Here is an 18,233-nt window from a genome sequence, read left to right as displayed (position 1 = left end):
TCTTAGGCAGGTCCAGACTTTTCCCGGACTCCCTCCCGGCCAGCCGTGGCGCACTAACCCCTGCAGGCTGTGTTCACGCCGCCAACCCCAGTCCTCTCCCTGCGCTCCGACCGAAGCCCGAGCCTCAGCTCCCAGCCCCCGCCCGCCCCGGCGGCCGAGCAGACAAACCTCTTGGGCTGGTTAGTGCCAGTCGGCATCGGTCCTCTGTGCGGGAATCTCTCTGCTTTGCCCTCCACACCCCTGTGGCTGCACTCTCCTCCGTGGCTCCGAAGCTTCCCCCCTCCGCCACCCACAGTCTCCGCCCGCGAAGGGGCTTCTAGTGTGTGGAAACCTTTCCTCCTTCATGGCTCCCTCCCACTGGTGCAGGTCCCGTCCCTATTCTTTTGTCTCTGTTTTTTCTTTTTTCTTTTGCCCTACTCAGGTACGTGGGGAGTTTCTTACCTTTTGGGAGGTCTGAGGTCTTCTGCCAGCGTTCAGTAGGTGTTCTGTAGGAGTCGTTCCACGTGTAGATGTATTTCTGGTGTATCTGTGGGGAGGAAGGTGATCTCCGTGTCTTACTCCTCCACCATACTCCTATGGCCCTTTTTTATGTAGAGTGTGTGACACAATATACACCAACAAGTTGTATAAACAATCAAATGTAAGGGTGTTTTTTGCTTTTTGCCTCCTTACTGTGTCTAAGACTACACAATGGCCATGTGATGATGGATAATAGCAAAATAAAAGGGGGAGGCAGTATGTTCAATTATTTACCATCTGACCTGCTAATTTGGGTGGTCCTGTATGGTCATCAGCTTTTTAAAAATCTTAAAGCACTAGCCTTTTAGTAAGTCTTAAAACATCAGAGTCAAAAAAATGGACATATTATTGTTGTAAATTGTTTTAATATATTGTGAGAACATTTTTCATCTAATATTAGGTTGTAAAGTGGTCATTGTAATTACAGCAGAGTATATGTGCAGGTTCTTCCTTTAGCCCTTGGACAATTTTTGAGTACTTAAACTTGAACAATCGAGGTTGTGCCTGAAATAGAGTTTCATTCAACAAATATTTATGGAAGGCCTATTATGTACCAAGCACTACTCTAGGCCCTGGGAATAGAGCAAAACAGGGAAATTCCTACGTCATGAAGTTCTCATTCTAATAGAAGAGACAGATAATAAGCAACATAAGTAAGTAAACTATATACTTTATTAAAGATGATATGTGCTATGGAGAAAAATTAAACAGGGAAGCCTACAGAGGCAATGCCAGGGGAAGGAGTGTTGCAGATTTTAATAGGGAGGTCAGAGGCCAGAGAAGGGTGCTAGTTATATCCCATTTTTTTACTCAGATCTATTCTTCACACTTCACAGTATTTTCCTGTACTGTGCCCCAGGAAAACTATCTCTATGACTGCATCATCCGGCCTCTCTTGTCCTCTGGATTCTAGTTGAATTTGGGCAAAGGAGAGTCAGAGAGTACCAGTCAGAGAGTAACTTCTCATTTGAAGTGAGAGAATTCTGATTATTTATTTTTCCCAACTACCCACTGTGGGACGTGGCTTTGGTGCACTAGCCTAGCCACGGATACTGTTGGGAAACTTGTATACTATGGAAACAGCTCTCAAGTTTCTCTTAATTTCCTACCTTTGTCTGTCCATCCTAAGTGTTTTAAGGGTCTCTTATCACTGAATCTTTCTGGATGCCATGCCATCCCCTATTGCTTCTCTTTACTCTGTTTACACCTGCTTAAATTGTTCTTCCACTGAACTGTTGAAATACTGTTTTGAGTATACTGTTTCCTGCCTGGCCAATTTCTGATACTTTAATTTTTAGCAAATTTCAGCACCCCCAAACTAGACCTTCTACATTAGATTTAGAACTATTGCTCATGTATTTGAAAGAATGCAAACTAAGAAACCCTTTTTTGGAGTAAAATGGGACACAATTTGTGGCTTGCATTGGTATTAGGATTACTCAAATTATCACTGATAGTGGCATGGATGGAAAGCTGGTGGAGGATAAGGCATTTGCAAATCTTGCAGTAGCGAAGCCTTTAGTCACTATGGTGATGATGATGATGATTATAAAAAACTGTGGGATGAGCTAGTTGTTTCTCAGTAACTTAAAAGCATGAAAAAGAGAGATACACTGAAAGCCCTGAATTCAGAACTCAAATCATGGGTGGAAAATCAATTGGCTTTCAGGATATATAAAAGAATTATCTTATTTAGTCACAGGAAAGACATGGCTAAGGATTCAGCCCAAGGCCCGATTGCTAGCATTATAAAATTTCAATTCCAATTAAGTATGCAACACTTTCAGTCTCTTCTCCTGAGAGGAAGCTATAGGCTTAGTAGGAATAGTCCCTGAGATGTGGTATAGAGACATTTGGGCAGATGCAGACAAGATAGAAAGCCTTGAACTTTCCAATTTTTCTCAACATTCCCTGGAAGAGAAAACTCCTTCTTCCTCCACTCTATCCCCTGAGAAACAAGCTTCCCCTTCTATAAAAACCTTTCAATAACTTTGCTAATTATAAACAGTTACAGATTCTCTTTGTTGTCACTCACACCAGTTCTCCTAACTTCCAGACCCATGGGAAGGAGATTTATATCTCAGCATAGGCAAGGTATAAAAGTGAAAAATCTCCAAGGATGAGGCAGCTCAAACAAAGGATCTTACCTAGTTGCATAGTCAAGAGTTTAGGCAACATAAGTGGGAATTATTTACAAGAGTAGGGGAAAAAGAGGCTAAATAAATATAAGATTGATTTTAGCTGAACTTAAGGAAGCTGGGATGAATTTCACATGTTAGCTCAAGCACTAGGGAGCAGAGTTCACAGTGGCTTGGTTCATTAACCAAGTGAAAACTGAACTCAGTGGTGAAATACTATCAATGAAGTTGAAAGGACAATACTTTCTGGCATGCCAAAGGAAGGCGTGTGAAGGCCTGAGGAATGTCAGAGTGGATCCACTTGTGCAAATTGCTCAGCCACATCCTATCTTCCCAGAAAGGCCAGAAGATATGCTCTTTTCCAAAGCATTAGTGAAAGCTCAGGGATGACGATCTTCTGTAGATAATGATGGGAGATGATAGATTGGAACTGAGATCTTTGAGTTTAATTTTAATGATAAACTCCTGGTCAAACGTGCCAGAAGCAGGCCTGAACCATTAAAGACAACTCACTGTAAGTATTTGAAAAAGGCCCCTGCAATGTGGCCACAAGTTATGTCATGAATCTTTCTCTCAGTCTTCTCCAAATTGAGGGAGAAGGTGGTAGAACTCTATACCCGAGATGAAAATACACAGAGTTTCCAGAAGGTTATTAGCCCTACCCAGAGGCTCTTCACCAAGGCTAATCCCTAGAAATCCAAAATGCCACTGATAGCCACAGCTTAGAGTGGAGGTTAATCGAAGTACAATGATAGATGGAGTCTTGGTCTGAATCTATCTCACAGTGAGACCAGTGAGCCATCCTGTGGTTATTTACCCAGTCCAAGCACACTCAGTAAGAATGTATGTTGTACTTAGCAACTGGCCAAACTCCCCACATTAATTACCTGACCATGGAGTAAGTGCTATTATGGTAGAAACATTCTAGTGGAAGCCTCTATAAATGTTGCTGTCCACCCAAAATAGTACATTCAAGGCAACATTGCATCTATAGGAGAATTACAGAGATTAACACTATCATTAATGTCTTGAAAAATGCAGGGTTTGTAATTCCTCTCACAACCCTGTTTAACTTGTCTCTTTAACCATTGGGAAACCAAATGTGTCTTGAATAATGACTGGATTTTCTTAAGGATGATCAGCTGATTTTCTTAAGGATGATAATCCCAGCTGCTCTTCTTGATATGATCGTGGCAAATCAGTTCTTGATACCTGATATACAGCCATTGATAAGACATCACTTTCGGGGCTTCCCTGGTGGTGCAGTGGTTGAGAGTCCGCCTGCCGATGCAGGGGACACGGGTTCGTGCCCCGGTCCGGGAAGATCCCACATGCCGCAGAGCGGCTGGGCCCACAAGCCATGGCTGCTAAGCCTGTGCGTCCAGAGCCTGTGCTCCACAATGGGAGAAGCCACAACAGTAAGAGGCCCACGTACTGCAAAAAAAAAAAAAAAAAAAAAAAACAACGTAAAAAGACATCACTTTCTTTTCAATTCCCATCAACAAAGAGAAGTAGAAGCAGTTAACCTGCACCTGGAAGGGTGGAGGAGTTTTGTTTGCTGGATGTGATGTACAGAAATGAGCAAGCACATTAGATACACTGTAATAGTCTGGTATGATGTCCTTGTAATGGATCAGCAAGATGAGTGTGGTTCCTCTGGACTATAATACAACATAGAGAAGAGATGACACAGACCTGAGGAATGGCAGTGAGCACAGAGGGCTGATTTTTCCAGGTACAAGCCAATTACTTCTACTTATCTTTGTTGATGGGAATTGACCTTTAAAATGTCAATTTTGTGGCACATAAAACATTATGTCTGTACAGCTATTATTTTTTTTTAAGTGGATTCTGGGAGTGGGGAAGGGATGAACACCTGTGATTATTTGCCATTTTACCCACGAGATCTATTCTCTGACTTTCTTTACCCCCACTCTGTGCTCTCAGAGGCTTTCCTCTACAGAGTATATATCCCAGACTTCCTCACTCTTTGGCCTTTATTCAAACACAGCAAATGTAAGGTCCCACCAGTTAATCACGGATGAAAAGAGAGAGAAGGATCAGGGTATTTATTCCCTTGATGAAGTACAGTTTGTTAGCAACCTTGTTTCACAATTTACAGCTACAAGCTTCTGTCAGGTAACTTTCCTCAATATTACAGCTCTTTCTACTTTCAGGTAAGAGTTTCTCTCCCTGGTGCTTTCACGCTAGGGATGGTAATGGCTTCCAGTTGTTGCTAATTTTTGGAAGCTTCACCATCCTTTTGTAGTTTCCATGAGACGTCACAGTCTTTGCAAATAATCCCTAATGATCTCTTGAAATTGAGGCTCCAACTCATTTCTGCCAGGACACTGGCCGACACGGAAGGTCTGACAGAGCTGTGACAAGGTAAGGTTTGCAAAAATATTTTAAGAAGCAGCAAGCAATATGAATATGTTGGGAAAGAGTGCTCCGTACTAAGGTAAGAGAAACACCGAGGCCTTGAGGCAAGAGTGTGACCGTCTTCCTTGCTTGAGAAGTAGCAAAGAGGCAAATTTTGCTAAAGTGGAATATGCAAGGGGAAGAGCTGTAGGAAATGAAGCGGAAAAGAGGACAGGTTGGTTAAACTTAAAGTTTGTTGTAGGGACTTTGGGTTTTACTCTGTAAAATGGGATGCTATTGGGAGGTTCAAATGCAAAAGATAAATTATTTAACAGGATCACTCTGCTGTGCTGCAGGGGCACAGCAGACTGTAGGGGGCCAGTGTGGTAGAGATATTTGCAATAATCATGAAGTAATTTAGGCTAGAGATGATGGTGGCTTGGATCAAAGTGATAGCTGTGGAGGTAATGAGATGTAGTCATAGTCTCAATATATTTTGAAAGTAAAACCAGCAGTATCTACTTATGGGTTGGATAAAGAATGTGAGATAAATAAGAGAGTCATGAGTGTCTACAGCTGTTTTGTCTGACCAATGGGAAGATCAGACTCACCATGAATTGACATGATCTTTGAATTGTTTCAAAGGAAAACAGAATACTCGTTTTTATAATCAATTCACCCATTAATCCTTCTGAAGAAACTCAATATTTTGTCTATCTGCTTTATCCTACAAGACATAAAAATATGTTACATATTGTTTTTCTTATTGAATGACAGATTCTTTAAATTCTATAGTGCTTAACAATTTTCAAAAGTTTCACACAGGACTTCCCTGGTGGCAGAGTGGTTGGGAGTCCGCCTGCCGATGCTGGGGACGCGGGTTCGTGCCCCAGTCTGGGAGGATCCCACGTGCCGCGGAGCGGCTGGGCCCGTGAGCCATGGCTGCTGGGCCTGCGCGTCCGGAGCCTGTGCTCCACAACGGGAGAGGCCGCGACAGTGAGAGGCTCGCGTACCGCAAAAAAAAAAAAAAAAAAAAAGTTTCACACAAATGATTTCATATAACCCCCTAATAACCCTTTTCTTCCCTTACCCCTCTATTGCCCCTCCCCGACTTCCCTCTCTCCACTGGTAATCACTAGTTTGTTTTCTATATCTGTGAGTCTATTTCTTTTTTGTTTTATTCACTAGTTTGTTGCATTTTTTATTTTTCACATATAATTGATATCATACACTGTTTGTCTTTCTCTGTCTAACTTATTTCACTTAGCATAATGCCCTCCAGGTCCATCCATATTGCTGCAAATAGCAAAATTTCATTTTTTTAAAATGGCTGTGTAGCATTTTGGTGTGTGTGTGTGTGTATATCACATATTCTTTATTAATTCTTCTGTTGATGGACATTTAGGTTGCTTCCATGTCTTGGCTATTGTAAATAATGCTGCTATGAACATTGGGGTGAATGTATCTTTTCAAATTAGTGAGCTTTGGTTTTTTTGATATATTACATATTGTTTTATTGTAACATTGTTGTGTGATGATTCTCTAAATAGCAAACCAGTTGAAATTTTCACAACTTAATTTATTCATTTTAAAAGCACACAGGGTTTTCATGCTTTATTTTTATAACACAGTGTAAGAGGCTGTATAAACCGAAAAAATTGTTTGATAATGGCTACTTACTTGATAATCATTCATCTTTTTTCCTTGTGAATAACACACTTGTAGTACTTAAAAAATGATAGAACTGTTTCCTGGGAATGGCTAGTACTTTGAAGATCATAAAACCTACCGTCAGGGTGCTTTTGTTTTTTTAATTCAAGAAAAATAGTGCATGTGGTTAGGTCACTGACGTCAAAGTGATGATGTGTCTCACAAGAACAGATGTAGGTTTTTTTTTTAATTTCATAAATTAAGCACATTGTTTTCTTAGATGTGTTTCAGTTTACAGTAATTAGAATCTGATGTTTATCTAAAAGAATCTGGAATTATTGCTGTAACTGGTCCTACAGTTTGCATGAGATAAAAATGAACAATATCAATGAATTGTTAAGATATTCTGGGCTCTATATTTTCTTTAAAAAGGTTTATTGAAACTTACAAAGAGAAGTTTATTAAGTTTTTATGCATAGATAATTTAAGTAAGTTAAACACCATTAAACAAATACTCATTATCCAAACATGGGTTCATCAAGGAAAGGTCATGAAGTAAGAGAATGTTGCCTTAGATTCCTTTCAGTGCAAGATTTGATGCATCTATTTTCCTTGGGATATTATTTCTTTAGAGAACCACTTAATGATAGGCAACTGAAAGACTAACTCCTCTTACTCTTTAAAGTTTCGAATGTAAGCCTGACAAGGGCAAAGGACATAGAAAAAGAATCATATCTGAATGTCTGAAATAACAATAATAAGAGTGAAAATCACCATTCCAATGTTTACAACAATGTAGTATTTTATTAGGGCTTTAGAATTTCAATCCTTTAATAATTGAAATTATATTAATTCATGTAATTCTTATCATGACCCCATGGGGGCCTATCTAACTAATTTGTACGTATGGTACACCATGACTTAGATTATGAAAATTCATCTATTTAAAAAAGAAATCAGTCTTTAATACTCTACGTTCATATCTCTCTAGATATAAAGTCAATAGGCCAGTTCTGAATGGGTCCGCTAAACAATGCTAACTCACCTAAGAACTGAATATCTAGTGGTAATTTTTTGTTGCTCATTAATCAATACCTATTTAAGAATAACATGCTAAATCTACCCAATTTGCAGTCATCAATACCCTTTAGTATCTGCACATATACTTTCATGAATGATAATAGAATGAAACATACAATGAGGCCTTACTAACCCAGAAAAATATAGAAGGCAGATGTAAATGTATAAACAATTTAAATTACCATTTCAGTATAATTGTGTTAATCTCATAAGCATTTAAAAGCTACATTAATGGGTTCTTTCATTAGGTTTATTATTAAAGTATATACCTATAACAGTTTTTTGCATGTAAGTAGCACTTCTTTTTAAAATTTCTCTGCCCCATTTTGTTGGCACGATTCATTTGCATTGAGAAATATTTTTAAAAGCCTATCAAAAGTCAATTTAAGTCTGGCTCCTGATGAAATTTTCCAAATTGGTAGAACCTAAATTAATGCCAGAAACTGAGTGTTTTCGTCAGTTCCTCTTGACTCTACCCCTAACCATCCAGTTCCATTCAACAATGGCTTTTAAATCTCTTCAGTGTATATATTACTACTGAGCCTATATCTAGCCTTTACACCCAATCTTGAATTGCTCTGAGCGATTCTCAATATTGCAGTGACAAAGATAGCAAAAATGTCTCTGAAATACAAATATGATCCATTTATTTGTTTAAAGCCCCTCAGGGCTTTCCATTGCTCCAAAGATGATATCCAAAGTCATTAGTAAGACTACAAGGTACTTTTCTTTAAAAGAAAAGCATGTATTCAATCAGTTTAAAATAAGAGTAAAAAATAATGAACCACACTAAAGTTCATTCAAAATGCTTCTTTATAAATTACATAATGCTACCTGTTTGTTTTATTGAATACAATATAACTTTAAGCCTTCACTTGTGTTTAACTTCGTCTGTGAATCTGTTCTTAGAAAGTTCATATGATTTTGGATGTCATTGATTTGCCCCATGATTTCTCTTATGTGTTCCCCCTCCTCCTTCAGGGTGGACTGAACATACTTCACTGGTAGGCATGGAGAGTGATGGGGGGTTTTTGAGGACTCAGTATCTTTTTCATCTTACTCTGTTCAGCCCCTTTTCATAGTAACCTGCCCTGATGGCATTGCCCAAATGTTGAAGTTGAACAGGTATCAGTAATTCTTTCTTCATGTCTCTCTCACTGACCTGTGTTTATCTTTGTCCCTTATCTTCCCCAGCCTCCCTAACTCTACCTCTCAACTCCAAATCCCAATGAGCAAACACACAAACCAAAACGTCTCTGCCCTCTGTCTCAGCCATGCTGACTTCCTTTCCTGAATGTAAGACACTTCCCCTACAAATTTGCCTCCAGTCTTTCTACATGTTTTTCTCTACACCAATTTTTAACTTAAAAGTTATCTTTCAATAAGCCTTGTTAGACCCTCCCACCTTTTTAAGACCTGGTTTAGGGGGTCCTTCTGTCTTACCATAGCGTCCCAATCTATTAATCATTTTGTTTGTCAGTCTCCCCTATCTAACTGGAAGTTGCTTAAGTGTGTTCTGTACTTTTACTCCCAATGTTTAGTGGTTCCCCCAACTAAATCATAGAATTAGTTTGATGCAATGAAGTTTAAATTTCTTGCAGAGAATTTATTTTATTTGAAGTCACCAAATAAAAGTTGCTAGCAAAATAGAGGCTAGGCAAAAATTAACATATTAATAATTACAATTGTTGGAGTCCCTCCACTCTGCAGACCCGCTCTCCTAACAAAATAGTCTTAATACAATAGATAGCTAACAGTCATAGAGAAGATTTAAAACAAAAATCAGATTGTTTTACTTCCAACATAGTCTATAAAGCCTTACATGATCCAACCCCATCTCCTACCACTCTCAGGCCTCCTCCATCCTCAGTAGATATCTTGCAGTTTTCTGAGCACTGGATCCTTTCCTTAGGGTCCTTATACACGTAATTTCTTTGCCCTGAGTTACTTGCATGTCTCTCTCCCTCATTTAGGTCTTGCTCAAACAGCACTCAAAGAGAACTAGCTGACCTGGGCACCACGCCTAAGATATCAGCTCCTTGTACGCCATTACTCTCTTGCTTTAGTCTAGTATCTGTACTTTCTTAATAACTCTTTTCAATATCTGATATTGATTTGCATATTTTTGTATTTATTGACTCCTCTAATTATAATATAAGCTCAAGGATAACAAGGATTTGTCTTATAAACAGCTCTATTTCTAGCACCTGGACCAGGGCCTCACACTTAGTATATGTTCAGTGAGTGTTTCTGGAAGGAAGGAAGGATAGATTAAAGATTTTAAACTGTTAATTTTCAAAAAAAAAAAGTTTATTCAGTGCTTTAAACCGTTGAGGAGCTGACTTTGTCACACACTCAATAAACTGGGCATGCAGTCATCTGCCTTTTAATTAATCTTAAATAACAAACAACAGGTTGATTAAATGGTGGATTTGATGATTATGTAGAAATAATCTTGTGAGAATTACAGTTTAATATATTGTCACTGCAGAGAACACATACATCATGTTGTAAAATTACAGTAATAATTGCAGATAAAGACACAGGATTTTTTTAAGTATTTGGGCTTTTTTTCAATGTTCCTATTTTAATAAAGTCTTTGGGATATTAATTCCATAAATACTTGTTGAGAATTGTCCATTGCAAGGCATTGGAGACAGAGCAGAGACCTGAGCTGGGTCAAAATGATATTTTATTCCCCCAGCCATAGTGGTTCATGTTGGCAAGTACCCCAAATTGGCCCTTTTTTGAAAGGCAGAATCTTTTGAAAGGATTTTTTTAAACAGCAGAGGTAGTCCCCTTTCTCTAGCTTCAGAGGTGAGAGTGTTTGAGGACAGAGATGCAGATGGCTGTTTCCACCCCCATCTCGTGAAGAAGTCCATCTATGGTTAAGATAATAAAGATGACTCACAGGAAGAAATAGAAACCAGTGATAGACAAAATCTTACAGGCCTTTGTTGCCTGGTTTGAACTGGTCTGACTCTGGAGCTGTCTTGTCTGAGGTTTGGTGGTTTAGCTTTTCTTTCAGTTCTCTGTGCTACCACAATATATGTCCAGTACATTACTTACTATTGATTAAGTTGTTACAAATTGATTTCTGTCTTTGTAACTAAGAGTTCTGACCAACATTATTCATAACAGAAGACATTTTTTGAAAATTCGTTTGCTTGAACCCTTTGAAATTTTATGATGCTGTTAAAGAAAATGGAGATAAATTAGTACTTGGAATTTGCCTCAGTGCATTATATGAACAAATTAAAAATAGTATATATCACAAGATACCATTTGGGCTGGGGGCTGAGAGTATTGGGGGGGAGGGGAACTTTATAATTACATATTGAATTTTTTGTTCATTTACAATAAATATTCATTATGCTTATATTTTTTAATACAATAAGAAATGTAGAATTATTTAAAAACTAAAAAATAAAAGCAATGAAGAAACTGTTTACCAATTTAAGGCAATTTGGCCTCGACTGAGAATACTATGGCTGTGTCTATACTACTAAGCCATGTTATGTATATTTTTTAAGCTAAGTTTTTGTCTTTAAACTGGGAGTATAATGGCAACCTGATTTTGACAACTTTTTGATTGCTACAGCCACCAGCCATGATAAGGCAACTCCATAGACATAAATCATGTTTCTAAGATCATGTCACAAACTTTATTCAAGTTGTTTTATGTATTATACTGTAAGCATTTAACAAATAAAAGATATATAGCCAAAAGAAAAAAAAAAAACCTTTCTATAAATAGTTGAGAGAGGAAACACAGAACTAGGGTTACACATAGATTATTTTGCGTGGAGACAAATTTTGGACCAATATTCTTTAACTGTATTATTATAGGCAAAGAGTCAGGCTGTTAGCCCTGTGGCTCACGTGCTCTGTGGTTTCATAACAACTGACACAGATGCAAGAATTCCTCGGCACTCTGGGTCTAGAGTCTCACAGAAATATAATGTGACTTTCCAGCTGTTGCAATGCATTAACTTCACATAGAAAATACATGATACTTGTCCTCACATCAAGCACTGATGTCACATGTGTGTTACTTAAACTAAGTTCTGATTCAACATTGCCGGGATCCTTTTCATCAAGTGAAGATAATGTATCATAGTGGAAAAGAGCAGGACTTTTGAGTCGTTCAAATCTGGGTTTGAAATCCTGATTCTATTACTTATAAGCCTTGGGATTTAGGCACATTGCTTAATTGTTTTAGCATGTTTTCCTAATATGAGAAATAGGTTGCTAATGTCGAACATACCGAGTTTTTTTTAAATTTTAATTGTGAAGGGTTTGACACATAGTAGCACCTCAGTTACTTATAGGCATTGTTACCATTACCCTATTCAACATCCAGCTCAGTCATGCCAAAAAAACATTGTTGAATAAAAGGCTCATAATGAGTAGAGACAGAATTGAGGCAAAGTCTCTTGTAATATTTTTCTATGAGCAATTAATTTAACCTTCACCAAATAGAATTACTATTATTATTATTGTTGTTATTTTAAGAATACAGTTTGCTCAGACTATTAACATGCCTTGTGTCAGTTCTAGTAGCAATATGACAGATTCATTATGACTATAATAAAAATCAGCATAAATCCTAAGCTCTCAGAGATGATATCTATGGTGAAATTATCTGGAACTGCACACACAAAAATATTCATCCTTTCTGGAATTGATCTAAAATGAACTGCCCAAATTTTGCCTATGAAATTTTATTGAAATTTTATTCCAATGCATAATTTCCCCTACAGCTATAGTTAATAACTGTGAATTTACACGGTTTAAGTATTTTGAGAATAGAGCTTTTAAGAATAAGGTGACTTGAAAACAGCAAGACAACAAAAGAAATTGTTTTTTGGAGAATCAGAAAATTGTAACCCAGGTCTCTCTTGTGTGTTTGCTACAATGTCATCCTAATTACATGGGTTATATGATTTTTCAACAACTGCATTTGCACAGACAACAAAGCCACCAAGTATGATTTCCTTAAAGGTCCAGATAAGGGTGTAGTGTCAACTTTATGATTGACAGTTGATACTAGATGACAGAACAGATAACAGGCCAGTAATGGGAAAATAAAAAGTGGCAAAGAGTGATTCTGTGCCTCCATGGGATCAGGACCAACTTCTGATTAGTTCAGTTGTATCAACTTCTGATCCTTTAAATTCAAATATTTCAGTAAGTGTCCTCTATTTTTTATGTCGTAATAAGAAAATGGTGATCCATAAACCATCCTGGGAGAGCTTTTGATTCATAAGTTTTACATAGCATTCAGTTCAACAACTATTTATTTACAAACTTCAACAAATATTTGTTCATTCTGCACTAGGCCTCTGCATCCCTGAACAGATCTTCCAGAAATGAACTTGCCCTTTTGCTTCCTCTAATAAACTGAGAGAACTATTTCCACAGTTTTCTGGATAATGGATATCAGCAAAAATATGCATAGAGTATTCAGAATCCCAATATTTTATGGCTCTGATACATTAGTATCTTACCTAAAAAGCATATTTTAAAAATGAATCGTACCATGTGATAACTTAGGAAAATACAAGATTAATAGTCTCATCTTCTATAAAAATAATAACAGCAGCAAAATCTAGGCTTGTTGAGGATTTAGGTATAAATTATGAAAACAAGCTAGAAGGAAATAGAATTAAAGCAAATCTGCATTCTAGCAGTTGACCACACAAAAACTGAGTGTATCAAAAACCTTAGAAATGATCATCATTTAGTACCCTGCAATTCTGTTTCAAGGAATTTATTCTAAGTGAGTTAACAATGATAAGTGTATATAAAATTTTATACACAGAGTTGTTTTTATTTTTAGCTAATGTAAATCTATTTGCAATAAACAAAACCTAGAACTCTAGGTCTAATAATAGAATGACTAAATTTCATTTGTTATAGACAAAAAGTGGGTAATACATTTTCAAAGAACTTTTAGGAGATGAGATAAACCTAATAATGGTATAATGTTAAGTGAAAACTTGACACACTGTGCAGTCCATTGATGAAAAGCAACAAAATAAAATATTAATAATTACTTTAGAGTGGTGAACTTAGGATGATTATTCTCTTCCCTTTTTATATTTTTAATTTTTAAAAGTCATATAGTAATTTCAGATTTAAATAAAAATAACATCATAAAACTGAATAATATAAACATATGCCATATATAATATAGGAATATGACTGTATGCCTAGCTTCCTTCCATGTATAGAAAGAAGATGCTCTACATTTCTGTCTTTTTCGTCCAGTTCATATTAGCGTTTTTAATCTAATCCATCCAAAAAGAGTTTATTCATAGTAAAACAAATCCAAACAAAAACAACTAAGATAACTCCCTATAAGTGCCCATTAAATGAATAATGAGATTAATGAGGTTTGCACATGACAGCTTTCACTGAGGAAACTCTAATATACAGCACATATTTTTCTTTTGATTCTCACATAATTATTTTCTGAAAATAAAGAGTTTGACAATGGTAGTGTTTAAGGTATAGTTTTTGAATATTAAAAAAAAAAAGAACCACCTTAGGCAGGACAATATTCCCTTTAATGGAAATAACACAGGATTTTGCATACTGGCTTCCTCATAAACATCCACTTGCCTTCCTGGGTAAAATAATGTTTGGTCCTCCAGTTTGAAGCAAGCTATCTTGTTGACAATACAAAACTATGGGAATATAGTATAAAATCTAAATCTTTTCTAAATTTTTATTTTATATTGGAATATAGTTGATTTACAATTTTGTGTTAGTTTCAGGTGTACAGCAAAGTGATTCAGTTATACATATACATATAATGTATTCTTTTAAAAATCCTTTTCCCACTTAGGTTATTACAGAATATTTAGCAGAGTTCCCTATGCTATACAGTAGATCCTTGTTGGTTATCTATTTTAAATAAAGTAGTGTAGGGGCTTCCCTGGTGGCGCAGTGGTTGAGAGTCCACCTACCGATGCAGGGGACGCAGGTTCGTGCCCCAGTCTGGGAAGATCCCACATGCCGCGGAGCGGCTGGGCTCGTGAGCCATGGCCGCTGAGCCTGCACGTCCGGAGCCTGTGCTCCACAGCGGGAGAGGCCACAACAGTGAGAGGCCCACGTACCACAAAAACAAAACAAAACAAAATAAATATAGTAGTGTATATATGTCAATCCCGAACTCCCAGTTGATCCCTCCCCCCACTCTTTCCCCTTTGGTAACCGTAAATTGGTTTTCTAAGTCTGTGAGTCTGTTTCTGTTTTTTAGATGAGCTCATTTGTATCATTTTTTTTTAGATTCTGCATGTAAGCAATATCATAGTCTTTCTCTGTCTGACTGACTTAGTATGATAAGCAAGGTAAGATAAGATAGGTCTATCCATGCCTGCAAATGGCATAATTTCATACTTTTTAATGGTTGAGTAATATTCCCTTGTGTACATGCACCACATCTTCTTTATCCATTCCTCTGTCAATGGACATTTAGGTTGCTTCCATGTTTTGGCTATTGTAAACAGTGCTGTAATGAACATTGTGGTGCATGTATAATTTCGAAGTATGGTTTTCTCCAGATATTGGCCCCCAGGAGTGGGATTGCTGGATCATATGGTATCTCTAATTTTTAGTTGTTTAAGGAACCGTCATCCTGTTCTCCATAGTGGCTGTACCAATTTACATTCCTACTGACAATGTAGGAGGGTTCCCTTTTAACCACATCCTCTCCAGCATTTATTGTTTGTAGACATTTTGATGATGGCCATTCTGACTAATGTGAGGTGACATCTCATTGTTAGTTTGATTTGCATTTCTCTAATAATTAGCAGTGTTGAGCATCTTTTCATATGATTTTGGAACATCTGTATGTCTTTGGAGAAATGTGTATTTAGGTCTTCTGCCTATATTTTGATTGGGTTGGGTTATTTTTTTGATATTGATACGTTTTGGAGATTAATCCCTTATCATTGGCATCATCTGAAAATATTTTCTCCCATTTTGTGGGCTGTCTTTTCTTTTTGTAAACCCATGCACCTATGGTCAATTAATCTATGACAAAGGAGGTAAGACTCTACAATGAAGAAAAGCTGTCTCTTCAATAAGTGGTGCTAGGAGGGCTTCCCTGGTGGCGCAGTGGTTGAGAGTCCGCCTGCTGATGCAGGGGACACGGGTTCGTGCCCCAGTCTGGGAAGATCCCACATGCCACGGAGCGGCTGGGCCCGTGAGCCATGGCCGCTGTGCCTGCGTGTCCAGAGCCTGTGCTCCGCAACGGGAGAGGCCACAACAGTGAGAGGCCCGTGTACCGCAAAAAAACCAAAAAACAAACAAACAAAATAAGTGGTGCTAGCAAAACTGAACAGCTACATGTATAAGAATGAAATTAGAACATTCTTTAACACCATATACAAAAATAAACTCAAAATGGATTAAAGAACTAAATGTAAGACCTGATTCTATAAAACTCTTAGAGGAAAACATAGGAAGAACACTCTTTGACATAAATTGAAGCAGTATCTTTTTCAATCAGTCTCCTAGAGTAATGGAAGTAAAAGCAAACAAATGGGACCTAATTAAACTCAAAAACATTTGCACAGTAAAATTTAAGTCTTTTCTGGTTAAAATATCTTCCCTTACTCTAAGAGTCTATTCTGTCCAGTTGTTTGCACACTAACCAGATCTTCATTCACCATATAATGACCGATTTATATTTATTCATTTACAAACACATTGTACTGATAGCATACTTAAACCTTATTTATTTTTTTAATTGAGGTAAACTTGGTATATGACATTATGTAAGTTTCCGGTGCTGACGTTATGATTCGACATCTGTGTTCATCACAAAGTGATCATCACCAAAAGTCTACTTACCATACATCACCGTACACTCAACTCCCCTAACTCATTTTTAAAGGGAACTTCAAGACTAATGCCATCTTTTGATAGTTTAATATATGCCATAATATATGATACAACATAAGTGATAGATATTTTAGAAGTTTTACCAGTTAATGGCCTACATTAAAAATAAGACAATAGGGTATTACCAGGTGTGTGTGTGTGTGTTTCCTGCTCTCATAATAAACATGAACTTCTGCCATTAGTATCTAATTTCCTTTAATCTGCTATGAGGTAATAAAGACAGTAACACCTATAAATGTAGCTTTTATTATGAAAATAAGTAATGGATTATTTGGGGGGACTGCAATAATATAGAAAAGTGGGAAAATAAGAATCGGGGATGGGAAAAAAAATGAAAGGTAAAAATGAGTCATCCATCAGGAGACTATTAAGATAATATGACTAGCTTCCAGAAATTCAAACATAGCATAGTAGAAAAAAGAGCACAGGCTTGATTCCAGTTCATAATCTATCCCTTCCTAAGAGTTTGGATGTGGGAAAGATAATAGCTACCCTTCAGTGAGAAGTTACCCTCTCAGGTGCCATAAATTTATTTTTCCTAATCATCAAAAATAGTTGAAAGAAATTATCAGTGCCTGGCATAGAGTAGGTACTTAATAAATATTTAAAACTAATAATAATAAATACTTATGTAGGTTAGAATAGAAAGTCTCATGTGACACAAAAATATCAATTTCACCTGCCAAGTCAAACATGATGAACGTGTTTTATACAAGTGTGTTTAAAATAGTCAGTAACATTTTAAATGTTCTCTTCAGCTCTAAAAATTGTCTTGTCTTTCTTGTGGAATTTTCTGGGCTTGAGCAGTTCTAGTAACATTATTATGGCCTGTCCGCATTTCACTTTCTCCCCAGATTGAGAGGATATGAATATACCTCTCTCTCAACCATAGATTTCCTTTGCATTTGGTCATTTTATAAATTCTCCATCTTCACAACTCTCACAGTAACTACTTTTTACAATCTAGTTCTTATATCACAGCTTAGAAACAGGAAAACAAGATCAAGTATAAACTGACCACTGAAACAATTTTCATTATTAAAAACCCAACACTTATTGGAAATTATCTGTTACCAAAGATAGCCACAAAGATGATACTCATTCTAGCCACAGCATGTTGAAAGACTTTTCTTTACTGTTGCACATTTTCTCATATGCATGGTCCACAGAAGCAGATAAGTCCATATGTTATCTATAAACCTATAGGTAAGATATGTATTTTCAAATTTTATCTATATCTTTAAAGGGAGAGAAGTTTTTATTTTGATGCCACCATTTTGTTTCACACTATCAAAACTGTTGACAGGACAGCTCCCACTGTCATGCTTGTTATCCTGGTCCTGGCTTATCTACAGTCTTCCAACTTTTCTCACTCAGTGACACCAATTTGCTGTTCTTATGGAAGTGTTGTTTTTCCAGCACAAAATACAGCCACCCTCTGATAGGTTTGATATGGCCATTATTTCTCCAACCTTCTCTTGGGGGAAGCTTCACAGAGGTGGCTTTTATATGTCTCTTCAGATTTCTTTTCTTTTTTTTTTTTTTTTTTCGGTATGCAGGCCTCTCACT

Source organism: Mesoplodon mirus, assembly GCF_964341445.2.
Source record: "Mesoplodon mirus genome assembly, chromosome: 9".
NCBI classification, from domain to species: domain Eukaryota; kingdom Metazoa; phylum Chordata; class Mammalia; order Artiodactyla; family Ziphiidae; genus Mesoplodon; species Mesoplodon mirus.
The sequence above is the reverse complement of the archived record's forward strand: the minus strand, read 5'-3'. Positions refer to the sequence as shown.